The sequence below is a fragment of the Cydia pomonella genome, chromosome 16 (assembly GCF_033807575.1).
Source record: "Cydia pomonella isolate Wapato2018A chromosome 16, ilCydPomo1, whole genome shotgun sequence".
Classification (NCBI taxonomy): domain Eukaryota; kingdom Metazoa; phylum Arthropoda; class Insecta; order Lepidoptera; family Tortricidae; genus Cydia; species Cydia pomonella.
Window position 1 is genome coordinate 12543059 of NC_084718.1, and position 27216 is coordinate 12570274.

The following is a 27216-nucleotide window of genomic DNA, read 5'->3' on the forward strand; positions in this document are numbered from 1 at the left end:
ATATCATCGATATACTTCGTATACAATCACGCACGCAACAATTATGCGAAATAGTTGTGTCAAAATGACCATTAATTTAACCTATTCGAACAGTGACGCTATGGTCATTGGACAGTCGCTGTGGGCTAAAGGAAATAACGACCATACCAGCAAACAATACAGACAGACAAATATTTGAGTCGTAAAGTTGAAGTCGTGAGTGTAGTTGGCACAAGGGCACACCGCATTCTTTGCGTCGAGCGAATAATGCCGACAGAAAAGGATATAGGTTACCTAATGCGCTATTTCTAAGAAAATAGGAATTTCAGAAACCACCAGATTTATTTTTAACCTTCGGAATAATGAAGCCTCGGCATACTTCGTATTTAAGATCGAGGAATTGGGCCAAAAATGCATTTGTTTTAAAGGTCTTATAGATACCTTTTCATCTAAGAGGTTCTTGGTTGGACTCTAACTTGGCGAGTCACATCAACAACTTGCCTTGTTGGTAGGGTTTGCAATCCGGATCCGAAATGTATGAAATTATCAGGATCTGGATCGGGATCCACGGATCGTACCATACATTTCAGAACCGTTTCGTGCAAACCCTAATTGTTGGCATTAAATAGTCTAATACGATACTTCAAATTTTTGTCCACACAGCGTCTTCGCGATACTTTGCATTTTTGTCCAGAGCCCCTAGTGTAAATTTATTCTATTTCAAAACGTGACGTACGCGTTTGCGTTAAGTCTCATTTAGTATGGGATTTAGACACAGCGCGCCAAGCGGAACGTTTTGGACACTCAAAATCCCATACAAAATGACACTTAACGCAAACGCATACGTCACGTTTCGCTATCGAATAAATTTACACTAGGGGTACAGAATACACTTTTGGTCCAATAAAAATAAACTTTGTTTACTGCTTGGTATTTAACGCGTGCAGTGTCAAAATACGCGTGCCAGATTCCAATGCGGTCATTAAATAAATCTTCATTAAGGGTTATTCTGTCTCCAATAATTTCAGTGCGTGTTCGCAGGACAACTAAATGAGCACTAATTGCCTAGGAAACCACTTCCTGGTACTGGAAAGCGGTTGAACCGGTCAGAGGTTTCTGCAAAATTCATTGTGTCGGAGGTGAATTGTACCGGTATGACGATTATCCTTATAATTAAAGGTTTTCAATGATAGTGTTATGATAATTATGCTAAGAGCTTGGCAAATGAAATTAAAAGGATTTTGTTGTTAACTTAACTATAAATGTCTATAGGTATATATTGCAAAGACCTGTTAAAATGTTTGACCAGACTGTATTTGTCGGTACTTAACTAAGGTAGGTATAGTACCTTTGCCATATTGCCAAAAATCATCAACATTGAAACACCCGAAACTTAAAGTGAAATTAATAAATATACGAGTAGGCTAAATCGGAGGTCGCGGGTTCAATACCCCGGCTCGTACCAATGAGTATTTCGGAACTTACTTGTACGTACGAAATATCTTTTGATAACTACCAGTCGCTTTTCGGTGAAGGAAAACATCGTGAGGAAACCGGACTAATCCCAATAAGGCCTAGTTTACCCTCTGGGTTGAAAGGTCAGAGAAAGCCAAGCGGACTCCAGGCGCCCATGAGCCGTGGCAAAATGCCGGGACAACGCGAGGAAGATGATGATACGAGTAGGCTAAATGAAATGGATGATGCCAAAAATACAAGCAAACGTATCTAAAAGATCTATTAGTTTATGGATATATATATATATATGTTTTACACAACAAACACGCAGACAACATTAGGTCAAGAAACGTCAAAAGTTACGCACGAAATGGTTCAGTACCCCTAGTGTAAATAAATTCGATTTCGAAACGTGACGTACGCGTTTGCGTTTAGTCTCATTTTGTATGTGATTTAGAAAGAGCGCGCCAAGCGGGACGTTTTGGAAACTCAAAATCCTATACAAAATGAGACTTAACGCAAACGCGTTCGTCACGTTATGATGTCGATAAAATTTACACTAGGGGTACAGATCATAAAACACATTGTTTAGTGTTATTGTCGGCTGGACAATGGAGGTGAAATATGCATACGAGTAGGTTAGGCTGTTCCGCCTCGCCTTATGAATTACAAATGTAATCTAATATTTATATCAACACGCAATTGAAACTATTTTGATCCGGTAGCAGCATTTGAATAGCCACGAGCCTAGTGCGTTCGAATATAATTATCGGTTTACGAGAATTGATTGCTTTGGTCAGTTTAGTCCTTAGGAGGCAACAACAGAACTATGTAAAGCCTCTCTACACCAACTTTACAACTGCTTAATTCATAAGCATCGGAGTTAAATTATAGCCAAAAGTTAAATAATAATAACCGGCTGAATATTTTTGAAAAGAGGAACCTAGTATTTTGTAGTTTGGAAATATTTTGGAAAAATATTTAATTTTCACATATTTTTAGCCTGTCTTTTAACAGTTGCGTAAAAAATATATTGGTATACCTATCGCGTCGAATTATGGTCCCTATAACACAGTTCAAGTCTCTTTTGGTTGGGCCTTATTTAAAAAAATAACTAAATCTGGGGGCATGATAGGGGGGCACTACCATGCTCCCAGATGCGAAGACGAGCCAAGCGAAGCGGAAAAACACTACCTACCTTTTCTCGTAGCGCTTCGTCGTTTTTTTGAACCCTCATAACTTGGGTTTGGATTATACTAGATAAATAAAATTCTCGGGATGTCAATAGTGGACTTACGATTTTATTTATATCTAAAATACCCCGATTTCGTCACTGAATCACTCACTGATGATCATCAAAATTCTTAGGGTACTCCTGAAGTCTTAGAAAGCTGAAATTAGGTATGTAATCAAGTATTAGTACACAAACAACATAAAAATTATAAAACTTGGAACTTTTACCCTCCCAATTGTAGGTATTTATTGGTATTTGGCAAAGGTGGGTAGCATTATATTTGAATATCATAAACCAGTCTCAGCTCGACGCTTAAAGTAGGGAATGAAAGTTTGTAAGAGACTTCCGCAAAGTTTGATGCTAGCTGAAAATTGATAAAGGGTTGATAAACCCCTTGTTATAAATAATAAAATACATTTTCCGGATTTGTAGTAAATCACTCACACCATTAAATTAGGGGATGGACGTTTGTTTGGGTTTTTCTAAACAAACTTAGTTTCATGCTAGATATGTAAAAATTATACAAGAACTCAGACTTCTTATTATACTTATATATTACAAATAAAACACGTGTTATAGGTTTAAAAAAAGAATCATCCGTCTATCCCTTATAGTAGGGAAAAAACTGGACAATTAAGAAGAAGTGAATCCCATTTTAAACATTTTCATGTCAAATGTTGCTAAGACGAGACCATATGGCTTGCAATATCAAAAAGTTATCAGATCTCATGTAGAGCCAAACTTCTGACTCTAACTCTAAAAGCTTCACAAACTTTACACCTTAGTCAAAAGTGGCTTGGCCGTTTTGCTATGGGCGTAAGGTGAAAAAAGTATTCACTGTTCATTACTTTTTTGTTATACAATAGTTCTTGTAGTTACAAATTTTACGTTTCTAAATAAATTAATGTGCTAGACTTCCAAGAAATGTCCACGAGCATTTTACATGGCAGCTAAGCTAACCAATATAAAAATGAACTGTCATAGGGGATTTTTTGTTGAGTTTTAATCAACATGGCAACCCTGTCATGGTAAACCCCCGGCCTTTAGATATATAATATAAAAATTATTGCCACTGTCTGCACATGGACAGTTTTCAAAGACTCCTAAACTCTAAAACAAGCCGCCTTATCTCGATCTTTGTCCAATTAATGTAGCTCACGTCCAAATCGCCTGTACACAACCACTGACAGTAATTATGACAAATACCCTATTAATTCATTTAATATTCCGAACGCGTGATCGCAATCGAAAGCGCTCATGTCTTGTAAAGCGAGGCGGTCAACCGTTAGGTGGAAAATGGGAAATAAGAACAAAGACTATGTATAATGTATAATGGATTAGAATAGGATTATTATTGACATAATCCAAAATGTCTATGAAGTTTTATTAATTAGCTCACATTCCCAGTTAGTCTGCATTAAATACAGTTTGCACTATCATTGAATACTAAAGAGTATTTAGTTGTTTACTTATTCAATAACACAAAGTCGTATGCTGCCTGCTGCTGCTTTCAAAGGATACTAAACTTTATTATTTTTTATTAAGATCTCCGAAGCGAAGCCCTCGCGCTGGCCCTCACGGAGGAGCGTCCCCCGGGTGGTGGATGGGGAAATGGTCGGTAGTACAGCATTGCTACGCTTCTCGGCTAATTCCGATGGAATCGCTAACCAAAGTAGGGTGTGGCCCTCCAGCAATTCGGGGGTTGTGCGGCGGGTTAACACCCCTCCCACGGAAAAAAAAAAACCGTTACGAGACTGACACAGAGAAAAATACGATCCGATCCCAACGACGACCTTCGGCGCGGAATAATGGAACTTCGATTTGCCTCTTGGAATGTTCGCAGTTTGTATAGGCCGGGTGCTGTTTACCAAGTAAGCAAGGAACTTCACCGTTATAACATCCCGATTGCAGCATTGCAAGAAGTAAGGTGGCCCGGGAGGGGGGAAAGTAATATCGATAATAATCATGTTCTATTTTATAGCGGGGGGGATGATGGAAGACATGATAGGGGAACCGGCTTTATGGTATCGAAAAAAGTGGTGGGAAATGTTATTCGGTTCCAGGCAATTTCTGACAGGCTGAGTCTCCTGCGTATTAAAAGTACCTTTTACAATATCACAATCATTAACGCATACGCCCCAACCGAACTCTCCGAGGAGGGTACCAAAGATGACTTTTATGAAGAACTTGAGGCAGCTTACGACCTGATCCCGGAATACGATGCCAAGGTTGTTTTAGGAGACCTGAATGCTCAAATAGGACGCGAGGACATATTTATCCCTACTATCGGTAAGCATAGCAAGCACGAGAAGTCCAATGACAATGGTATACGACTAATAAGTTTTGCTGCTGCTAAAGCGATGGTTGTTATGAGCACCATGTTTCCACATAAAGATATCCATAAGGGAACATGGAAACACCCTAACGGGGTAACGGTCAATCAAATTGATCACGTCTTAATTGACAATCGTCACAAAAGCGCAATAGAAGACGTGAAAAGCTATCGGGGTGCGGATTGTGATAGCGACCACTACTTGCTGGGCGTGAAGCTAAAAGCGAGAATTAAAATAGTACGCAGAGGACGTAAAATAGAAAACCAGAGAATCAATTTGGAAAGCCTCAAGGATAAGGACATGGTCCGACAGTTTCAACTCGAAATAAGTAACAGATTCAAAAATTTGGAATCTCAAGAGGATATAAATACAATGTGGGAGGAGACTAGAGATATAGTAACAAAAGGAGGGATAAATATATTAGGCAAAAAGAAGCGAAAGAAAAGGAGGATGTGGTGGAATGAGGAGTGCGGTCTAGCTATGGCGGAAAGACGAAAATTTAAGGTTCTCGCAGATCAGGACAACAAATGGAACGATAAATATCGGGAGGCACGCTGTAGGTTTAGGAACTTGATTAGAAATCTGAAGAGACAACATCTGGAAAATCACCTCAGAGATATCGAAACCTTGATAAGAGCTAATAAGAGCAGAAAGTTCTATCAAGAGCTGGGCATGATTAAGAAAGGATACCAACCTGGCGCGCAGTTTTTAGAAGACAATAATGGAGACCTTGTTGTAGAGACGGAAGCAATAAAGTATGAGTGGCGTCAATATTTTATGAGCTTGCTCAACTGTCAACCGGTGAACAGTCGTATTGAGGTGCAGGCAACGGAGGAGAGTGTGGATACTGTAGAAGAGCCAACATTCAATGAAGTGAGGAAAGCTGTCATGAGGCTGAAAAACAATAAATCCCCAGGGGTGGACGGAATATATGCAGAGGTATGGAAGTATGGCGGGGGAGCAGTGCAATCTATACTATATGAGATAATTATGAAGATCTGGAAAGAGGAGCGACAACCCGAAGAGTGGAACACTGGAGTGATATGCCCCATCCACAAGAAAGGTTCCAGGAAAAAGTGTAACAACTACAGGGGCATCGCACTGCTGCCAACGGCATATAAAGTGCTCTCGTATGTCTTATTGGGTCGACTTCAGCCTTATGCCGAAAACATACTCGGTGACTACCAGTGTGGCTTCCGCCAGAACCGCAGTACTGTGGATCAGATATTCCTGTTGAAACAGCTGATGGAAAAGAAATGGGAGTTCGCACAAAACATCCACATGTTATTTGTTGACTTTGCCAAAGCATACGACAGTGTTGACAGAGAGACACTGTATAAGATTTTGCGATACTTCAAAGTGCCAGAAAAATTGGTGAAAATGATTATTGTCGCTACCAAAGTCAGCAAGATGAGGGTAAGAGCTTGCGGAGAACTGACGGCTGAATTTGAAGTTGTCACAGGCCTGATACAGGGAGATGCCCTTTCGCCAATGCTATTCAACTTGGCACTCGAATACGTCGTCCGAAAATTACTTATGCATGATGGGGGTATAGAGTTGAACGGCAGGCATAAGATCATTGGGTATGCTGATGACCTGGGGCTATTGGCGCAAAACAAAAGGGACCTGCAGGCCATGGCTAGAATTGTGGAGCAGGAAGGGGAGAAGATAGGTCTCAGAATCAACCACCAGAAAACAGAATATATCCAAATGAAAAGGTACAAGAACACCAGAGCTGATAGAGAAGACCTAGTAGTGGGAGCAACCACCTACAAAGGTGTGGATCATTTTAGGTATCTTGGTTGCACAGTAACTGATACCAACCGAAGGGAGGAAGAGATAGATCTACGAATCCAAAACGCTTTAAGATGCTCGGCAGCGGTCCATCGAGTTTTAGTGTCAAAGCTGATCAGTAGACCAACCAAGATTCGTGTCTACAAGACTGTAATTAGGCCAATTTTGATGTATGGGTGTGAAGCTTGGACTCTGACTCAGAAAGAAGAGAGCAAGCTCTTAGTGGCGGAGAGGAAAATCTGGCGGAAGATTCTGGGACCTGTCAGAGATGAAGTCAGAGATGAAGATGGAACTTGGAGGCGTAGAAAGAATAGGGAGCTAGAGGAGCTGGTTGCGATGCCCAATATAATTGGCGAAATCAAGGCCACACGACTCCGCTGGCTCGGTCACCTAGAGAGGATGGGAGAGGATCGTGCCGTGAGAAGAGCGTATGTGGGGCACCCGGGTGGAAAACGTCCGTCTGGGCGTCCCAGATACCGCTGGAGCGACGAAGTCCTAAAAGACCTGTTCGCCCTCGGAATACCCAACTGGCGTGAAGTGGCGCAGGATAGGGCAGAGTGGCGCTCTCTTGTGTCAGAGGCCAAGATCCTGTTTGGGTCACTGAGCCAGTGAAGAGAGAGAGAGAGATTAAGATCTCCAATAATCATAAATTTTGAGATGTTACCGTAGAGTAGACAGCATGCGAAGTATTATTTCAATATAATGCACATCAATTCCACGGTCGGAAGAGTAAAACTGCAATTTCCATTTATGAGCAAAATTTAATGTTTCATATTATCTACTCACTTATTATTTTCCCGGATATACAGTCGAAAGATAAATATCGATAATTAAAGTATAAGGTACCTACGTTTTTTCAACCTCACTTGAGCCGGGTGTTTTACCAGTACCCCTAGTGTAAATATTTTCGACAGCGAAACGTGACGTACGCGTTTGCGTTAAGTGTCATTTTGTATGAGATTTTTGACTTTCCAAAACGTCCCGCTTGGCGCGCTGTTCAAAAACCCATACAAAATGAGACTTGACGCAAACGCGTACGTCACGTTTCGAAATTGAATTTATTTACACTAGGGGTACAGATCGCAGCGATCGAATGGCTGCCGTGTGTTTCTTAATAAAAATAATTGTCAGATTCATCCAAATGCGTTTTCATTCCCAGCAAGTTTGGTAGAAGCGACTCAATCAAATTTAGGCGCGTATTAAGACACCTACTGTATGAATGTCACGCCCTCGCCAGACAAAAAATGAAGGACTTTGGAGCAGGCTATCTGGAACCAAAGGAATTCAAAATGCTACCCATGAGCTCCATCATCCGGTACATGGAGACGGTCGACAATTGCACAAACGCTGGAAACCATCGCGAGCGCGGACTTCTAGCCGAAGTGTATTTTGGCGGTTCCGTGGAAATCTGCCGATACGAATCCTACACCAGATTAGAGCAGGTAGCTCAGCAAAAAACTGTTGTATTGCCAAAATGATTTTTAGTTTTCAAGATTAAAATTATCGTAGGCATGTTAGGGTGTAAATACCTACATGATATATTTGGTAATAAATTACTTTTAATTCTAATATCGGCCAAATAAATAAAGTTTCTCGCTCAAAGCGTGATAGACATGTGACTGTGGCCAGGAAGTATTTGATCAGATTTTAAAATATAATATTTAAAATAACCTACCTTGAGAAAGCGTTCCTAAAGCTTAAAGGCTTTAGGTACATAAGTACCTAAAATTTTTAATTTTTTGAAAACCTTCAAGAGAATATTAATTCCTTTATATCTGTAACTTCTGGCAAAATACCTGTTAAATTAGATATATCAACTGTTCAATTAACTCGTTAATAGAAAGGCTATATTAGACACAACAAAAACAGTTAACAAACTAATCAATCAGTTTTTTTGTTATCTTATAAGGATCTAAAACTAGTATTAATAATACTGTACCGACTTTCCTGAGCCCAAAAACACGACCGTGTCAATGCGTCTGTTGAAGGGTCCGGCTAAAATGAATCTAATTAAATAAATACGGACATGTTCTTTAAATTAACAAAGAATTATTTAAATATAGTACAACGGTGACATGATACATTGTTATGTTCGGCCAATATATTGTCAGCTCGAGCGTAAAAGGACATAATAGTAATGACTTACATGTAATTAACAAGCAACTACCGCGTAACAATGCCGGGAGGTTACATTTTTAAGTTCAGTGAAAAAACAGCGTTGGTACTAATTTTATGACGAAGGCATTTAAGTCCCTTTAGTTAGAGTATAGTTGCATTTATTTTAAGAAAATAACGATGTACGGCGTTTTTTTTCGTCATATATAAAAGCAATGAAAGTTAAAAAAACGTATCAACTTATTTAACGCTTCGGCTCTGTTGGGGTTACTCAATGACTCCAAAGCATGTAGGTAACACTCGATCTACAATACCACCAATCGATAAGTGTAGTAATAAAACCATATTAATATAAGGAACAAGGCAAACAATGATTGCCTTAAACCCTAACATTACATCAATGCGACACTACCGCATACGACTGGTTATAAAACGACCACGAAATATAGGGTATTGTTTCAAAGTATAATAGTCCCTATGTCCATGTTGTAAGGTCCTTGGCGTACGTCATGTTTTCGTGGCTAAGTTTAATTTAGGTAGCAATAAATTCCTGAATAGATAGGCATGCTTGACCAGTGGTAGTGAACGTAGCGCCCCGCCTTGGCTGCTATTGTTAAGGCAGAGCAGATTTATAACTAGCTTCTACGTCCGCGTCTAAATTTACTAAGTACGTACCTCCCCTCTTACACCCACAAAGGACGATTTTGAGAATAAACTTTATTACAATAATCCGCGTTATTCTAGTCAGCCATTTTAACGTGAAACCTCCGAACAATATTTTACACTTATAATATTAGTTGGATTAAATTAATGTTATTTATAGTAAGTCTAAAATTGATACATATAATATGACAAAACTGATATTTAATTTTCACCTCAGGCTCGAACAAGCCTACTTTCATCACTCCAGGGAGTGTGGAAAGTGCGACTTACCTCACTCCAGGGAGTGTGGAAAGTGCTAATTTCCTCACTCCAGGGAGTGAGACAAAGTAGCTTTTTAATTTAGTGAAGTGAAGGCCATGAATACAGGAATAAAAACTTTACTTGATGTTGAATTGTTTTAACCGTTAATTTGTTCTCACTACTGAGGTGAAAAGTTGTATGTCACACGAGAGCAAAGTTATTTTACATCTCGTGTTTTGAGTCCCTTGCTACGCTCAAGGTTCTAACTTAGAATCACTCGCTTCGCTCGTGATTGAATTATAGAATCTTTCGCTTACTCGGGACTCAAAATCAACACTCGCGAGAAAAACTAACTTTCCTCTCTTGTTACACAAATAAATAACATCGTCAAAACGAAAAGTTTCTATAACATAATACGAGAGAGTAACAATCCTTTATTGTTTGCGATACGTACCTATTCGATTTGCACTATTTGATTAGATGATTTGTATGGTTAACAGGCACAAGAACCACCTGTACAATTTCTATCAATAAAAACAAATACCAGACATAGATAGATATACAAGGTGCCCGTGAGCATTGCGAGAGATTTTTACGGTGCATTCCTGAGGGCAACAGAAGCAAAAAATGTTTAAACACATAACCTAAAATTAACTAAAAAGTTTTTATTTTATTTGGGGGTAGTCTCTCGAATACATTTTTTTAATTTTTCGATGTCAATCAATAGGTATGTCCAGACTAGACCTCAAAGTGGCAATATCGCAGTATCAAAATATGTTTTGTACCGACTTATGGAGAAAGAATGATTTCGAAAAACATTTAATTATCTCTGAAACTAGGCCTAATCCAGAAAATTTTATATGACATTTTAGTTTCTAAATACGAGTATTACCAGGAATGCTTAGTTAAAATGTCTCGCAATGCTCACGGGCACCTTGTATGTATTAACTTAGTGTTTATGTCCACATCCATGCTACCTATTTCAGAATTTCGTTTTAAAATGAGAGCGTAACTTCGTAACGAGCGTAATTATATGGGGGCTTTTAGGAGGTGGTTCCTTTTGTGACATTTTAATAAAAAAATATTAAACCTAAACGATGAACGACGCCTTAAATTGTCAATATGATCAAGACAACCGAGAAATATCGGTGTCGCGACGTTTTATCTACTAATGATTATTGTAAGATAATTATAGTTTTATAACAATAACCGGATATACTTAATGCAAACATAACAAAACATTTAAGCATACCTACAGAAGTGAGGGTAACTCGCAAGACCACGAAATAACCATTACCAAAGTAATAACTATTAAATTAAAATTTAAAAAACCCTCTACGCTATTTGCCAAAATACCCATTAGGTACATGCCAAAAATGCTTTACATCTTTTTGGAAAAGAGGTGATACTCAAACTACTGGGTCGTTTTCTATCGTAGCGAAAAACAACCGCAAGGAAACTCGCTTTCATGTCGAAATCGATATCGGACCATTCGTTAGAGAGCCACAATGCCACAGACAGACATACAGATAAATTTAGACTTACAGATATTGACGTCAAACATAAAACACCCCTCTTTTTGCGTCGGGGTGCAAAAAGAAAGCGGAGGACATTAGGAAATTAAAACTAGGTAACACTTTTTACAAGGTTTTTGTATTTATTCTTCTTTTAGATCTCCGTATTTTTAGAAACAAGAAGAACGACCACAAAAATACTAAGGATGTATAGGTAGTATAGATATAAGGCATCCATTTTAGTGAGAGTTTAATCTAAAGTGTCTATAGCTGACATTCTTGTTAAGTATTTTATAGCATAGTTTTAAAGACTAATTTAGAAGGAATGCGATCACTAATTTACTGAGTTGACCTATTTTATAAATAGGTAGGTAATAAAACTAATAAAATCGATTCGTTGCACCTAGTCAAGGAATTTACAAGTCACTTAACGAGATACTTTGATGCAATTATGCTTTATATTATTTATAAATTCACCGTTTTCATTACAAAGACATATTACTCATAGTATGACAACGGTGCCATTTGTAATATGTACATGATTTTTTAATATGCGTACTTTGTGACCATTATTATATTTTATATCTGTCAGATAAAGTATTCCTTATATGTAGGCAGTCACCACTAAGCTATTAATCATTGTAAAACTAGGCAATTACACACGCATACTTCAAAATGACAAATTGCTTAAATATTATTAATAGTTTAGTCGCTCTTAGGACGTACTTAAGGATAATTACTACGAACGGCTTGGGCAGGGATTGTACGTCATGTACGTGTATTGACAATTACGGAACTAAAAATCAGGATGCACTTGCATTAGAAAATAATACGATTATAGTTTACTCCTGTGGGTCATCCCAAGTATCGGTGGGCGGATAGAGTGGAGGTAGATCTCCATGAGCTCGGCGTCAGTGGAAACTGGCGTGAAGCCGCGCAGGACCGGGTAAAATGGCGTGCTCTTCTGTTGGAGGCCAAGACTCATTTTGGGTCATTTCGCCAAATAAAGTAGTAAGTAGTACGATTATATTTTTAATTTTTGACATAAGCTTGCTCCAACTGATTGTTTGGCAATTTATCCTGTCAGCGCCATGCAAATGCCGAGCCTAAACTCAATGTTCAAAATCATTCATCATTTCATCAATTTCGAGTTTATGAATGAACCACATATTACTTCATATGTGGGTCATAACATAATATTTCAGTAATCCGCTGCTCCTTATTTTATTTCTTAGATACTAAAAACAGTAAAACTCGTAGAAAGTACAAATATATATATATATACATTATCATCATAACTTAAGAGCTATGCTCTTGTTGGTGGAGTAGTCGCCAATCTTTTCTTTGTCCAGTCTTTTGATTTCCTCATACAATGCATTCTAGTCTTTCCTCTGCCTCTCGTCTTTTCAATCCTGTCCTGCCATATATACATATATTAGTTTAATACTGTACATTTCAAATGTTTATTTTATTCGTTAATTATTTTTGCCAATGTTCGTATGAACACCTTTAGGTACTTTTTAGGTTCTACCATCATACCAGAGTTAAATTTCAGGTAAAGCAAGGTTAACTAGAAGAGATCCCTCATAGGGATAAGTTCGCCTTTGTACTACACAACTATGTTCTCGTACAATAAATTGTTAATTGAGTTACAACTTACTTAACTAAGTAGATACGGTAAGGTATCCACGGAAGACCAGCGTCAAGATACCTGAAAGGTAACTTGTCATCAAACTGAGGGGAGAACTTTTCAGTGACATTTATACTTTTTACTAATAAATTGATTCAATAGATTTAAGCAATATTGTAAGCGTCCTGAATAAAGTTATTTTCTTTCTTTCGTCTTTCTTTCTTTAAAAAGATAATTTCTTAAGTGCGTCGGAGGATTGAGTAATGGGTACCGTGCATTGGCAAGGACTCTGTTCAATATTAATCATGAAAAAACACAATTCGACTGCGTTGAACTCAAAACGGGACTTTACAATCGATAACATCGATGAATGAACGTAGCTCTTCGAATGACCGTCCAGAAAAAATGCGTCCGGCTGGAGAACCGAGCAAAAACCATAGTAATGTGACGAAAACCCCAAGACGGAAGTAAGGAAATCCCACCGACATAACTGAAACGTAGAGGAAATTAATCACGACGTAATAGCCGTGGTGAGATCCAATTAAGGTAAGTACCTGCCTACGTACAACAATACAAACTATTATAAGATAGCGTTTAATATTGCGTTTCTGCCTTTTGTTGTTGACGCCCGGCGCGTAGTAGGTACCTCATAGTTTACAAAATCTAGCTGTCCTGTATGTGTACTACATTTGGTGTAGGTGCTTACTAAATTAATGCAACTGCTGCTACAACTATTAGGGACAGTCAGCTGCAGAGAGAGGTGATCCACCCCTGCATAGACTGATTGTATGCAGGGCCAGGGATCACCTCTCTCTGCATCTGACTGTACTACAGATTTACCTTATATTGGTAGAACAGGCCGCGTAGCGAACGTGCCAATCGTTAACGCTCCGTAGCGTAGTGTATCTCTCTCTATCACTCTTCCACATTAGTGCGATAGTGACAGTTGCGTTTCATTCGCCACGGAGCGTTAACGATTGGCATGTTGGCAACGCGGGCTGAGCAGTTTGATAGAGATTTTTAATTATTAACAGAAAACTAACCGTTTTATGCGAGATGACGACAACTACGAGATACTGCACTAAATAAGTATCATGAAAGAATGAAATAAAACTTACTAATTTAAAACAAATCTTATTTATAATTACAAAGAAAGTTAAGTGGAATTCATGAGTTTTGACTGGAGAAAGTTTAACGTTGGAATTGGAAAGGTGAAGAACGTAAACTAATATAGCTCTTTCAAGTTCCAACATTACCCCCTCATAACCTAAGGTTTAGTCAAAGCCTACATAGAGGTAGCACGTTGCTCGTAAGTACGGCGCAAGCTATATCATTGTTAATTAAACGGTAGTAATTAGCGACCGATCACTGAATGTTCGCGCAGATGTCTGGCGAACAATGAATTTTTATACAGCTCGGTTTTTCCAGAGACGCGTGCGCAGCTCGCGGATGTTATTCGGACAGTTCGCTAGGGCTGGCGACGCTAGGAAAAAAATGGCGAACTTTTTCCATTCAGGCGACAACAATACAAGATACCGTTCTGGCATTTGTTCTCCGGCTCCGCAACCACAGCAACTTTTGACCAAGCCAGATTTGGATTATGTATTTTATGACAACGGTATAAATATTGTGTTTGGTTTGGTTGATGGTCTCTTAAAAATGTAGGTAATTCAAAAGGTTTTATATTTACTTCGAGATAATATAAACTGCGTACAAAGTATTGTTTTAATAAAACATTCAGATCATCAACTTTTCGTAAGTACCTAATGCCAACTTTTATTGATAACCCTATCCAATACGGCCAATTGGCTATATGACAATTATTTAAATGAGTTAATATTTAGCGTGTCTAAAGTCGTTTTACGGTCTTGTTCATTTGTTTCAAACCGAATTGTCTTCTTAGTTGCATTATAGAGCTTAGCTGTATTGGAGTTGTAATAGAAAGAGAGTATTAGATACACCATCTCTTTTTACATGCAGAAAAAACGAATCCGCATCTTGTTCAACCTTGATGGTCAAATCTGCAAACAATATTTCAAAGATTATAAAATACTCACTTTGCCAAGTATATATTAGAACTATGCACATTCTCGAGAACTAAGTTATCATTGTTAAAAAAAGGGAAGAATTACCCACAACACACTTGCTACGACATAAAAACCGGTGAATGCTGCCCTCGTCTAGACTAAGAATGCACTCTAACGGTACCTTTGTCATGGCTATAAAAATGTATAAGTTGCCAAAATCAAAGACAAAAATGTAGAGAAAAAATTTGTAAACCAATTTAAAGATCTATTAATATCAAAATGCCATTATACAGTTAACGATTATTTAAATGCGTCTAATTTATGAATTTTACTGTTACTTAGTATACTTTCCACTGATAATTCTATTAATTCAGTTCTATTGACATGTTATATTACTCTTGATTCAAATTATGTAATTAAAACTTATTAATTTTTCATTATTATTATATTTTCAATTTCTAACAGGGTGTCATGTACAGTCAAGTGTAAAAATATGGGTGTACACATCTTATTCAAAAATATGTCCCATAGCATCTTATTCCAGTGTAATAAGAGCGTAGTACCATATTTATGAGACGATTCTTTCGATACATATTTTTGCACTTGACTGTACCTACTAATGTATTTATTGTTGTATTTTTTAAATATGATAGCAATAAAGAAATATGAATATGAATATTGGCATTGATGCTAAACATGTTACAGGTCAGTCGGTACAGGTAATACATTTATTATCTAAATATGGTATGGTAATTTGAATTTAAGGCAGATTGTGTTCATGTCATGAATTAATTTTACTTTTATTAGTATATTCCTATGACACCATAATAACATAGAAAAAATTTACGGGAACAGAAACATGGTACTTTATGGCCTTTACAGTTGTCAAGCGGACCCCAGGCTCCCATAAGCCGTGGCAAAATGCCGGGACAACGCGAGGAAGAAGAAGAAGAAGAAGGTCGACTCGCCCCTCAATTACGACTCAAGTAAAATGAAATAGAACACCAAACGCATTCCAGCATCTGGCAACCTAACATGTCAGAAAGAAAAGTTATTCTAGGAACCCGTGTATGTCCTTAAACTTAACTACGTCCAAAAGGGAGGTATACGGGCACTGTGAATGTCTTCTCGCTTAGTGTGGTAGGGCGCAGCAGACGGAAATTTTACACAAATTCATTAAATGAATTTGTGTAAAATTTCCGACCAGAGTTGAGCATATAAGTAGAAAGAAACAAATTAGCACACCTCTAGAAACAGTTGGCAGAAACATAACTGAGATGCTTTTTGAGGTAGCGGATATAGTTTTTTACGTAACCTTTGCAACCGAGAAATTGAGATTTAATAATGAATTCTAGTGACAATGTATTAAAATTGACATTTATCTGTAATCAACCTTCACGATCATATCATATCAGACCGGGTGTAAAGGGGTAAGTCATTTAAATGGCTATACATACGTTCTGATTTCTCTCATACTTAGGTATTCATTTTAAAAATAGTAACTGAATTTTGCTTTATATTAGGTAGTACCTACACAACAGATATTAAGTTAGTCATTCGCATTTTTTAGTCGATCAGGTTTTGCTTTAATGCAAATTGTATTGTCATTCCGTTACGAGTAGGTAGTATTAACGTCCATTATAATTCGATCGAAAACCTATTTGAGTAATGTACAATACAAAAGAACGTGAACGTGACGGTGGGCTGGTCTCTTGTGTACCTACCAATTACTACCTACTATATATGTATGTTATCGTAAAAACCGATTTTAAGTGATAACGCATTTTCCCGATTTAACACTAGTTTTCCCAATCGCCTTGGTGAAAACTAGTTTTAACTAGGGAACATTTCAGTCAAACCTAGTTTTTACAAAGTGCCTCGGTGGAAACTAGTTTTCACTAAACATCCAAAATTATTTTCAATTAAAATTATTTTTCACGGTATTCTGCTAGAGTAAAAATAGATGCAACAACGAGCGAAGCGAGGAGGAGTCTTAGGCTACGTTCACACGGCGTTATTTTTTTATGGTTAGACGCTAGACGGCTTTCCCGCATAGACGCCATGTGAACGATTTTGCAAGTTGCCTTACAAATTTTGCTGTCACTACGGTATTCGGCAACAACATATATAATATATAAATACTTAAATACATAGAAAACACCCATGACTCAGGAACAAACATCCGTGCTCATCACACAAATAAATGCCCTTAACAGGACTTGAACCCGGGACCATTGGCTTCATAGGCAGGGTCACTACCCACCATGAAGAATTATTTTTTCAAATGGATATTCGTTCAAATGTTTCATTCTTTCATTAATTCGTGTATATGGTCTATCATGTATACCCCATTTTTTTTTTTCAAACTCCGTTAATTTCAAGGATGCATTCCTGAGCTTAAATTAAGTAACTTTCTTCAAAACACCAATAGTCTAATTAACTTCAGTTTGGAGATATTAATCGATGCGAGTGCATGGCGACTCTATCAATGAATTTATTCATAATTTCTCCATGGAATTACGCAGCTCACTGTAAAAAAAAAATGTTTTGCTATGCAACTTTTGAAAAAAAAACCTATAAACCATTGTGTCAATTAACATACTAAAAAATCATGGAGAATGGAAAATATTTAGGAGTGGAAAAACATTTTCTCTTTTGTATGGATGATCACGTGCTATATTTCCCTCTTAAGTACTTTTAATGATAAAAATAAAACGTTTTTTCAAATTAAATATGCCATTTGGTTTTCTTAAATGTACTATATTAATACTGTATATATTACTTAGCCATAACTATCCCGAAGTTAACGGAGCTGTAACCGGCATTCCTCCCGGACGGTTCGATTGACATGACACATAGATTAAATTTTATCCGCTACAGTTTCCGTGTACTGTACCAGTGAACCGATGAAAATCATAAATGCGATCCGGAACGCATACATCATCGGAAGCTTATTAAAAAGTGCTCAATACTCTGACCAGCCAGTGACATAGAGTGACACGACCAGCTCAGGTCCGCAGAGTAAAAGGTACTTTTCGGACTCAGTACCCGCGAGAACGGCCGCGTTACCGCACGTGTTTGGACCGTATTTAAAAAAAAAAAATAAGCCCGCCAAAATCAAGTATACGAACATTTCGTAAACGGAACGTGGATAAAAATATTCAAATGTGAATTCATTGGAGTTGATGACCAACGGTGAACTTGATAGTTCAGTTTATGAGTAAATGTAAATAAATAAGGTTTTTACAATTGCGTGAAGGCGTAAACGAGGACAATACAGGTAATACATTATTACAAGTATAACACTGAAGTATAAGCAAAGGTACATTGATTGATTTTAGATCCAAATGTTGGGTCAAACTAAGGGGCACGCAATTTTTTTTTAGACTTTACCTCTCTATTAGAATACATTTTCTTTGGTATATAATATTCTATACCATTTGTAATCTGAACTGAACCGGGTATTATTGCTTAATATGCTATAGTTTTAAAGCGTACATAATTGCTCAGTTTTTTGTTTTAAACGTATTAACAACAAAGTTTGTAATTTCATCATATTAAAAATTCAAAAACTTTATTGATAGTTTTGTTTATTTTGACCAGTTTGGTTCTCTCTGTTCCAGAAAATAATATATTTATTGTTTGTCTGCATATGTACGTTTGTTTAGATTTATTCAGACAACGGACGAATTGGAACAACCTTGAAGCTGTGTCGCCAATATTTACGCAAAGGCTCTTAGTTATGGTCAGACTTAGTCAATGACATAACGCAACTACATAACCAGTCTTGTAGATACAAAAAAAATCCTAACAAATATTTGAATTTACGGAGAATACGCCGTAACAAATTTTTACCCTATTGGATTCGGTTTTTTTTTACATAGTAATATATACCTTGGGGGATGGCTTGATTGTAAGTTTTCCTTTTTCTTACCTTGGTGCCTTAAAAGTTGTAATAATTTTGGTTTTTCTTGGGTAAACTTGTCGTAGATTTTTCCTGGTAATTTATAACATTTAGATGCTAAGCTTTCTCTCTTTTTAGTTTTTCATTCTAGATATAATTTATATCCGGCCTCGGGTACTGGAGGGCTTGGTCTCTTTTTGTTTAGTTTATGTTAAGTATCTATTTCAGTTTACGCAAATATTCGGGTAATTTATCAATTTAAATATTAAAAGATGACTTTGTTTGAGATAAGTGGCATGAATACTCAGTATCATCATCATTAAGTAGGGCCAGACCAAGCTAAGTTGGCAGGGATTTTGATAGCCCAGCCTGTGTAAGTGTTAAGTAAACGTCATAATTTCATAGAAGTTTGACGTTTAAAATAACACTAGCACTGTCTGGGCTAACAAAATCATTGCCAACTTATCTTGGTCTGACTCTCGTTGAGCCCACCGTCATTCCTGCTCAGCTATTTTGATATATTTTTAATATGAAAATTATTTTGATTGCATTAATTATACATAGGTAAATAGATAAACCGCTAGCGCTCAAATCAATCTTTTTTTTAAATGCGTGTTGTAAAATACTTACTAGTCCAATCAGAGACGACATAATCACAGTTAAATTAAATTCAACAAGATTCTGTAATTCTATTGTGCTCTTTAATCGCCACGTTGTCGGGTAGAGCAAGTACGTGCAAGAATTTTTATACTAGTTACTTAGACAGGTTAGTAAAATATTGGGATCAACAGGTACATTTTACTCGAGCAGTCTCTAATCTCACTTTATTGTTGCGTCTGATGTTTAAGACGTAAGATAAGTGTCATAAAAAATCAAATACAGTGTAAACTCTGTATAGCGACACTCACGGGACCAGACGTTTTTTTGACGCTATATAGAGTTATCGTAATACACCGTGTTTTTTTTTATTTCCGTTAATTTCAAGGGTGCATCCCTGAGCTTAAATTAAGTAACTTTCTCAAAGACACCGGTATTCTAATTAACTCCATTTCGGAGATAATCAATATTTATTTTTTATCTTATATTGTGTACACTTGGCTTAGGGCCTGTTTACGTATTATTTAGTGTTACAATACTAAAAATACAAAAAACTAAAACACTATTTAAGCGACAGAAAAGCGTAGTTCCGTTGAGTCTTTTGCTCTTGAGTGGGAATTGGCAGTTTGCCCCGGAACTTCCAAAAGACAATACCCTTCAGCGAGAACTTGATAAGTATTATGACATATGGCATAGAGGCTGTTTTCTGTAAAGTAAATGAAGTTACTACCCAAAATGGGCTGCTCCAGATTCGAGTGCATTGGCATTACGAATATATCGTATTCAAATACTAAATTCTGAATGCGTCTATAGATATAGATTTTGCAGATAGTTTATACGCTAACGCTATTAACCCAAGAGCCCGTGTGATTATAGTAAAAAAGCTGAAAGTTTTTTTATGAATGTCCACTTCAGGTAAGAACGATCCCCGACTATGAAACTTTGGTCGCAGTGGCTTTGGTAATAAAAGGTGTATAGGTAATATTTTTTTCTCAAAATTTTTATAGTATAAAGCTTGGAAATATCATTTTATAGATCCATCCTCAACATATATAAAATTCAGCTTTAATCTCGTAAGTATAATTAAAATTTATTAAAGTTTAAGGATGTCTGGCAGGGTGTTGGAACTATCCTAAGTGTTTGACAGTGGAAAACAAGATTATTAAGGTTATTAGAAATAAAAATACACAAAACTGTGCTTTATACTGTACACACTTGGAGACATAATTGTATACGCCTTTATTACCTGTTACTTGCTAAAGCCTCCGCGATCCACGGTTTTATTTTCGAAACTTGTTCTTACCTGTTAACTTGTTAAGAGGTCATTCATAGACAAACTTTCAGCTTTTATAATAAGACCGTCTGGCCGTCACGGGCTCTTGGTCTATATGGTTTTACGGTCATGTTATTTTTTGCATAAACCAATAAATACCTTAGATTAAGTATTTAGGTAATTCGAGTACTAACGAACATAGTCTACATGCATAAGCAAATACGAGTAGCATTACAAAAAAGGAAATATTGCCTATTACTGTCGCCTACCTAATTATATCTAATTAAACCCACGTGAAGTTTGTGTTCATTATCATTGACTATTGACCTGACACAAAGACTAGAATTTGACTTTTTTTACGTTCAATGTACTGTGTGACATACTGCCATATTTTTTATACCCCGACCTTAGCAAAATACAAATTTCGGTATACTTGCAAACGGCGTACAATGAACAACAATGCGAAGCATTTGCGACTTTATTGAGACAGTAATAAGGCTAAAGATTTTCAGATCATTTCGTCGCCGTGTGTATACGACTACGCTTTTCCGGGTAGCCTTGTCAAGTCGTTGACATCTGCGTATTGCCATTTTGTGAAATGTTGATCTTAATATCTGATATAATACGAGGAAAGCAATTTACGGGACGTTAATTGGAAAGCAAATTATTTATTTATATGTCAATGCACTTTGTATGTCAAGGCTGCCTGCATTAGTTTACTACATGGGTTGGGTTTTAATTCACCCCAGTTGAAATGTGCACTTTCACAAAGTAGACATTTACTCAAAAACAAACAATGTCAATTTTTACTTTTTCTCAGATGTTAACTGTACTTATATCATTTTAGCGTAGCAAGTTCCTGTTTCATATTTGGAGACCTAGGAACTTCCTAGGTATCCGAATATGAAACAACTCGTAAAATTTGCAAAATATTACGATATTATTTGGAGTTTCCCAAAAATTATTAATTCCGTTATTAATCATATAAATAACTCAAAAAATCATCGCAAAAAAGAAGGTAAAACAAGTATTGATAACAGTGACCTTGAACTATCCGCTTTATACAGCTATTTTATTGAAGTGCTGTCAAGATGATGTTATATACTTAGTTTGATGGATTTACTTCGGGTAAACAAAACTACTTATCAAATTAATTTATAGATGAAATAAAAGGAATGGGCACTACCTTATAAAATTTAAAATATATGAGATAGATATTCATGTTAGATGATATGCTAACAGGGATGACATTTAATGGTGTGATTAACAAAGGATTGCACTAGACAGACGGTAGACATGGTCGTTGCTAATGGTTTACCGAGATCTTTATCACAAGTAATTGCAACAGTATAATACTTATGTCATGCTTAATTCAGATAACAACCATTTTTGAGGTGATATCGTTAATGTTATCTACTTAGTTATGGTCAGCTTTTGACTATTAAATGATTTTAACATTAATAAGTCGACAATTGGCATTGCTATCATCAATACCTAGTTTTAGTGCTTTTAGTTAAGTAATTACTAACCTGTAAGTGCTGTTACTTTTTCCATGAAAACAGTTAAGGTTTTAGTAACAGTTTAGGTATTTAACTTATTTATTTGGATGACGGACGGATAGGCAACGTTAATATTACAAATATATTTAAACATATCTTCGAATGTAATCTGCAATATTCTGCATACTTAATGCATGCCTTTACCTACGTTTTATCCCTACTTGTCTATTTAGTTCCGCTGATCCAAAACATGATTGATTCATCAATGTTAGAAAGAGTTTTCCTACTGAACCCAATAAAATCTTCCAATTATTACACAACCACGGTCACGGTTACATTCCAACGAAATGCTCGAATTGTAGTGGCAAGGTCGAATTGTGGACGCACTGGTTTTAGCCCGTGTGCCTTCCAATGTTCGTAATCATATACCTATTACCTAGTTGAAACTCTTACCATTTTGCAATACCTACTTGTTTCTTTTGCGATAAACTCTGTTTTTATGTCTATCCCAGATGAAGAATGACGGTTCGATTGCCCAATCTACAACCCATATGTCTTTTATTTATATTGATTTACTCAGTAGGCATTTTGGAATAGAAAACAGAGCTTGAACTAAATAAATTGTTTTGATTCTTTCCCAAAGACAAAATGAAGCTTTTATACCTATATTTGTGTGCGTAAATATAGTACTTTCTTATTAGGTAACTAAAAAATAACTTTAAAAAATAATTTTCGATACTGTCGTGTTTGTTCGTGTATGTTCGTTCATTAATGTTTAATTTGCAGTTTTTCCAAGCTAATGACATACCTACAATTAAGTGATTTGATGACAAGCTGGTCAAGAATTTACAGTTATGTACTTTGGCATGTCTACGCATTCACAGCTATCATACTAAAATATCCAACAATTTTACATTAAGCCTTACAATTACAGCTTGATTGTGTCAAGTCATTGTAGTTTGTTGTTTTTTTTTTTCATCATACAGTAATGCGTTTGAAGGCAGACGTTTTTTACTATTTCCTTATTAACTTAAAACGCGTTAAAAGACAACCTCCCAGTACAGATGCTAGCGAGTCTATCTGAAGTTTATTTAAGTAGATCTTGAGTACCTGTTTATGTCAACACGGCAAAGACTTTGCGACTACGCGTAATGTATTTAAATTATATACAAATCCATTGACACATAAACGAAAATATATTTTAACACTGACATTTAAACCTGATGCAGAATGATGGATTGGGGTTTATAAAGTTATTGTTGACCGGCGAGAATGGTGTTCTCTGATCATTTAATACGAAATAAAGTTGAACGTTAATAAACGGGTAGTTTAAAACGTTTCAACCGCATGTCATGGAATTCGTTTAGTTGATAAGTAGAGGTCAAGGAACTCAATCAAAAACCAAAAATAACGTCGAAATTAATAGGGACTTTAATAACTGCTGACAGATATTAAAAGCAGTTGAATGCACAGAATAAAAACTGATTAGAAACGATGTTTTGACAGTCGATGCTTAGGTCCATCATCAACAAGTCGATGATAAAACGACTAAAATTGACCGGTGAAAATTACCGCGTTCAACTTGGTTAGCGATAAATCACACCAAAAATTTAAAAGGAGAAAAAACAGTGTACTGTTTGTTTAATGTTTTAATAGAACCGTGTGAAAATCTGTGACGCGTGTCGATTAGTATCATTTCCATAAAAAGTTAAGGTCGCCATCTAAAACGTTTGTTGCCCTGAATTAAAGAGAATAAATTCACGAAGAATAACTAAGCCAATGCGCATTTAGGTAGCAAAACGGTCTAGGTAGTTATTTTCTTTTATACCACGACGGTGGCAAACAAGCATACGGCCCGCCTGATGGTAAGCAGTCACCGTAGCCTATGGACGCCTGCAACACCAGAGGTATTACATGCGCGTTGCCGACCCTTTAAAAACCTGTACACTCCTTTTTTGAAGAACCCCATTAGTCCCTCGGGAAAACCTCGGCAGGAAGCTCATTCCTCCCTCCTCCAACTCCTTCGCGTACATATCTCCTCTGTTGCCACCCTTGTCCAGAGTGGTCCCACTGTAAGTATAATTGAAGGTCTTGCAATCTTGACTCATCTGTAGGGTGCCACATGAGAATTCTTTGTTTTCTGTCTTACATGTTATAGTGTGACCTGCCCACCTCCATTTTTGCATGTCTATGTGGGTGAGAATATCGGCTACTTTTGTTCTGGTTCTTATGTCAGAGCTGCGGTTTCTATCCTGTAATTTTATACCGAGCATGCTCCTCTCCACTAGTCACTGTCACACAAGTCAACTAGTTAGGAAACTGAAAATTAACCGATACTGGTACTATCCTTATTGTATACTTGAAACTCTCTTACAATTTTGCTAGTTAAGTTTGCAAAGACTTACGGCCCGATTCAAATAATGCTCATAAGAAGTCACATCGGTACGGCATACCGATCTGTCAATGTCAAATATGACGTTTATTGGTTGAAATGTCACTTTTGACACTGACAGTTCGGTATCGTACCGCTGTTACTTCTCATAAGCATTGTCTAAATTGGGCCATTATTTTTTTCCCAAGCACAAATTGTAACCGTATTAATGATGTTCACGTGAGAATAACGTAGCGACGTAATACAATACACGGATAAATCATTCCCTACTTGCGAGTCTTATGACAAATGAAACAGATTTGTCATTTCGTAACCGTCGCTTCTTTCCACGTGAGCTAATTATTGAGATTCCCATGCAGTTGCTTACATTGTAATTGAATTGAAGAGTTTTTGAATATTTCAGTTTGTTGGCATTAGTTTGTTACAAATTGGTAAAAATTAAAACCTTAAAACTCTCTTGTTATATTTCACTTTTGGAAGAGGACTACATAGTTAAGTAATAACTTATAACACATGCTCTTGACCGGTTTTAGGGTAGTAGTAGTAGTAATAGTAACACGTTATTGTACAAAACTGAAAACAAAGCAGGAAAAAAACACTCATCATTAAGTACAAAGGCGAACTTATCCGCTTAAGGGATCTCTTCCAGTAAACCTTTTGTTTTTTTTGTGTTGTGTTTTGTTGTTGTTTTATTGTTGTTTTTTTTTTTGTTAGAACCAAACACACAGATATTTTATACAGCCTATAATTAGTTCAGGTATGGTCTCTCTTCCACAAATCTAATCCCAAAGTCAACAAGACACCCAAATTTGTCTTGTACGTTTATTGCAGTGGACGATTAATGAGTGAGTTTGTCGAACGTATTTCTGACCTTTTTGCTAGCCCTTTTAATATAGGGTATGTATAAGCAGTTTTCCATAATGTATATCGACATAATGCGATATCTTCATAATTTTTAGATGACTAGTACTAATAGACTCTAATAATTAGTCACAGATTCAGAAAGCGTCTCTCAATGTCGTAGTGTGAATTGGAACTCACTGCACCGTCATTGGGTTTCCCACGGCAGCGTGCGCAAGCGTCGTGATCCTGATGATCTTCGGTGATAGCAACGAGGGCTAGCGGTACCGAAAATAAGTATTGCCGACGCAGAAACTTAGGTGCCAAGATTAGCAACTTTTGAAGGCCTTGCACTTGGCAACTTTTTTTCTATAAATTTTAGCAACCAAATAAAATCAAGGTTTCGTTTAGCACCTTTTCAAACTAATAGCTTTGAAATAGAACTATCAAACTTTTATGTAAGCGTTTCTGAAAAAGACATCTCAGTAGATACCTATTTTAATTTACATGTATTAGTCATGTTATATTCGTAAGACAGACACAGAGATACTTTCAACGATAGATTTGATTTGATTTTATTAGGTACTTACGTCAAAGTATGTACCTAATAAAATCAAATTTAATTGGTCATAACGCAATTAAAATATATTGTATCATAAGTAATCGAGAATATGATACCTAACTCGTATTAATTGGTCCAAATTTATAGTTTTGTGAAATCGTGCTCCACCCAGCTTCGTCATTCAAGATCACACGGAAGCTGTAGTCACTTCAGCAATGGCATCATCGGTCATCCTATTATTATATTAATTATTTTGGACTATTCTTGAAATACTAAATCGTGCTGGACCTATAATACTGTATAATAAAATATAATATAGAATAGAACTGGTGCAATAAGTAATTTTTGATGACTTTTTGAAGACTTTAAAAATTATGTAAAACGTAAGCTTATCTCTAAAGCCTATTATAGCACACAAGACTACATGAATGATGAAACACCGTGGGATTAAGTGTGATTGTAAAGAATGAATTATTTATTGTTATGTTATTAATGATGAAATTGATAATTCAATGTATATATATACCGTATTTTTTGACATTTAGATTTTATTCTAGAAAGGTTCTAGACTAGTATTTTTATACAATTTTGATGTTTGACGATCTTTTTGTGAAATTCTTATTATTAAGTTTACCATATCTATAATAGTTCAATGTTTTTTTTAGAACAATAATAACTGCATCAATAAATTGCTCTGATATTTAGATTAAGATGATATTTGTAAAATTTGACGATTTGAAAGTGCTTGTTGCTAGGCCTATTTGAATAAAGAATATTTTGACTTTGACTTTGATGTTCACAATAATAGACTGCTTCGCACGTCTCATGATACAAATGTAGAAGGAATTTGAACTCCAAATCCTTGTTGAAAAGAAAACGAAACGTCATATTACTTAATTATGACTTAATCTGATTCCTTATTACGAATGAGTCACAACACACTTATAACAACATTCCTCCGATATTTGGGGCATATAAAAACCTGTTAGAATTCGTGTCGGGAAATTAATTATAATTTTGCTACCATAATATTTTTTAATAAGATCCTTAAGTTATTTTTTTTACGAATCTCCATCTGCTATGAATGAGAATTGTCAGGAAAAAGCTACGCGACTCAGTGTTTTATATTAAAAACAAAACAAGTCAAGCACTCAAGGTGTTTTAT

General features: G+C 36.4%; 2 protein-coding genes across 2 annotated transcripts in view; both read left to right on the plus strand.

Moving 5' to 3' along the window:
• The first annotated feature begins 15228 nt into the window (after positions 1-15228).
• Positions 15229-27216, plus strand: part of LOC133526359 (NFU1 iron-sulfur cluster scaffold homolog, mitochondrial-like) — a 51761-nt gene continuing 39773 nt past the window's right edge. The window contains exon 1 of the mRNA XM_061862953.1: positions 15229-15232. The gene's annotated coding sequence lies outside the window, so the exon portion shown is untranslated. The remainder of the gene's footprint in view (positions 15233-27216) is intronic.
• Positions 17944-27216, plus strand: part of LOC133526355 (protein spaetzle 3) — a 42158-nt gene continuing 32885 nt past the window's right edge. The window contains exon 1 of the mRNA XM_061862945.1: positions 17944-18264. The gene's annotated coding sequence lies outside the window, so the exon portion shown is untranslated. The remainder of the gene's footprint in view (positions 18265-27216) is intronic.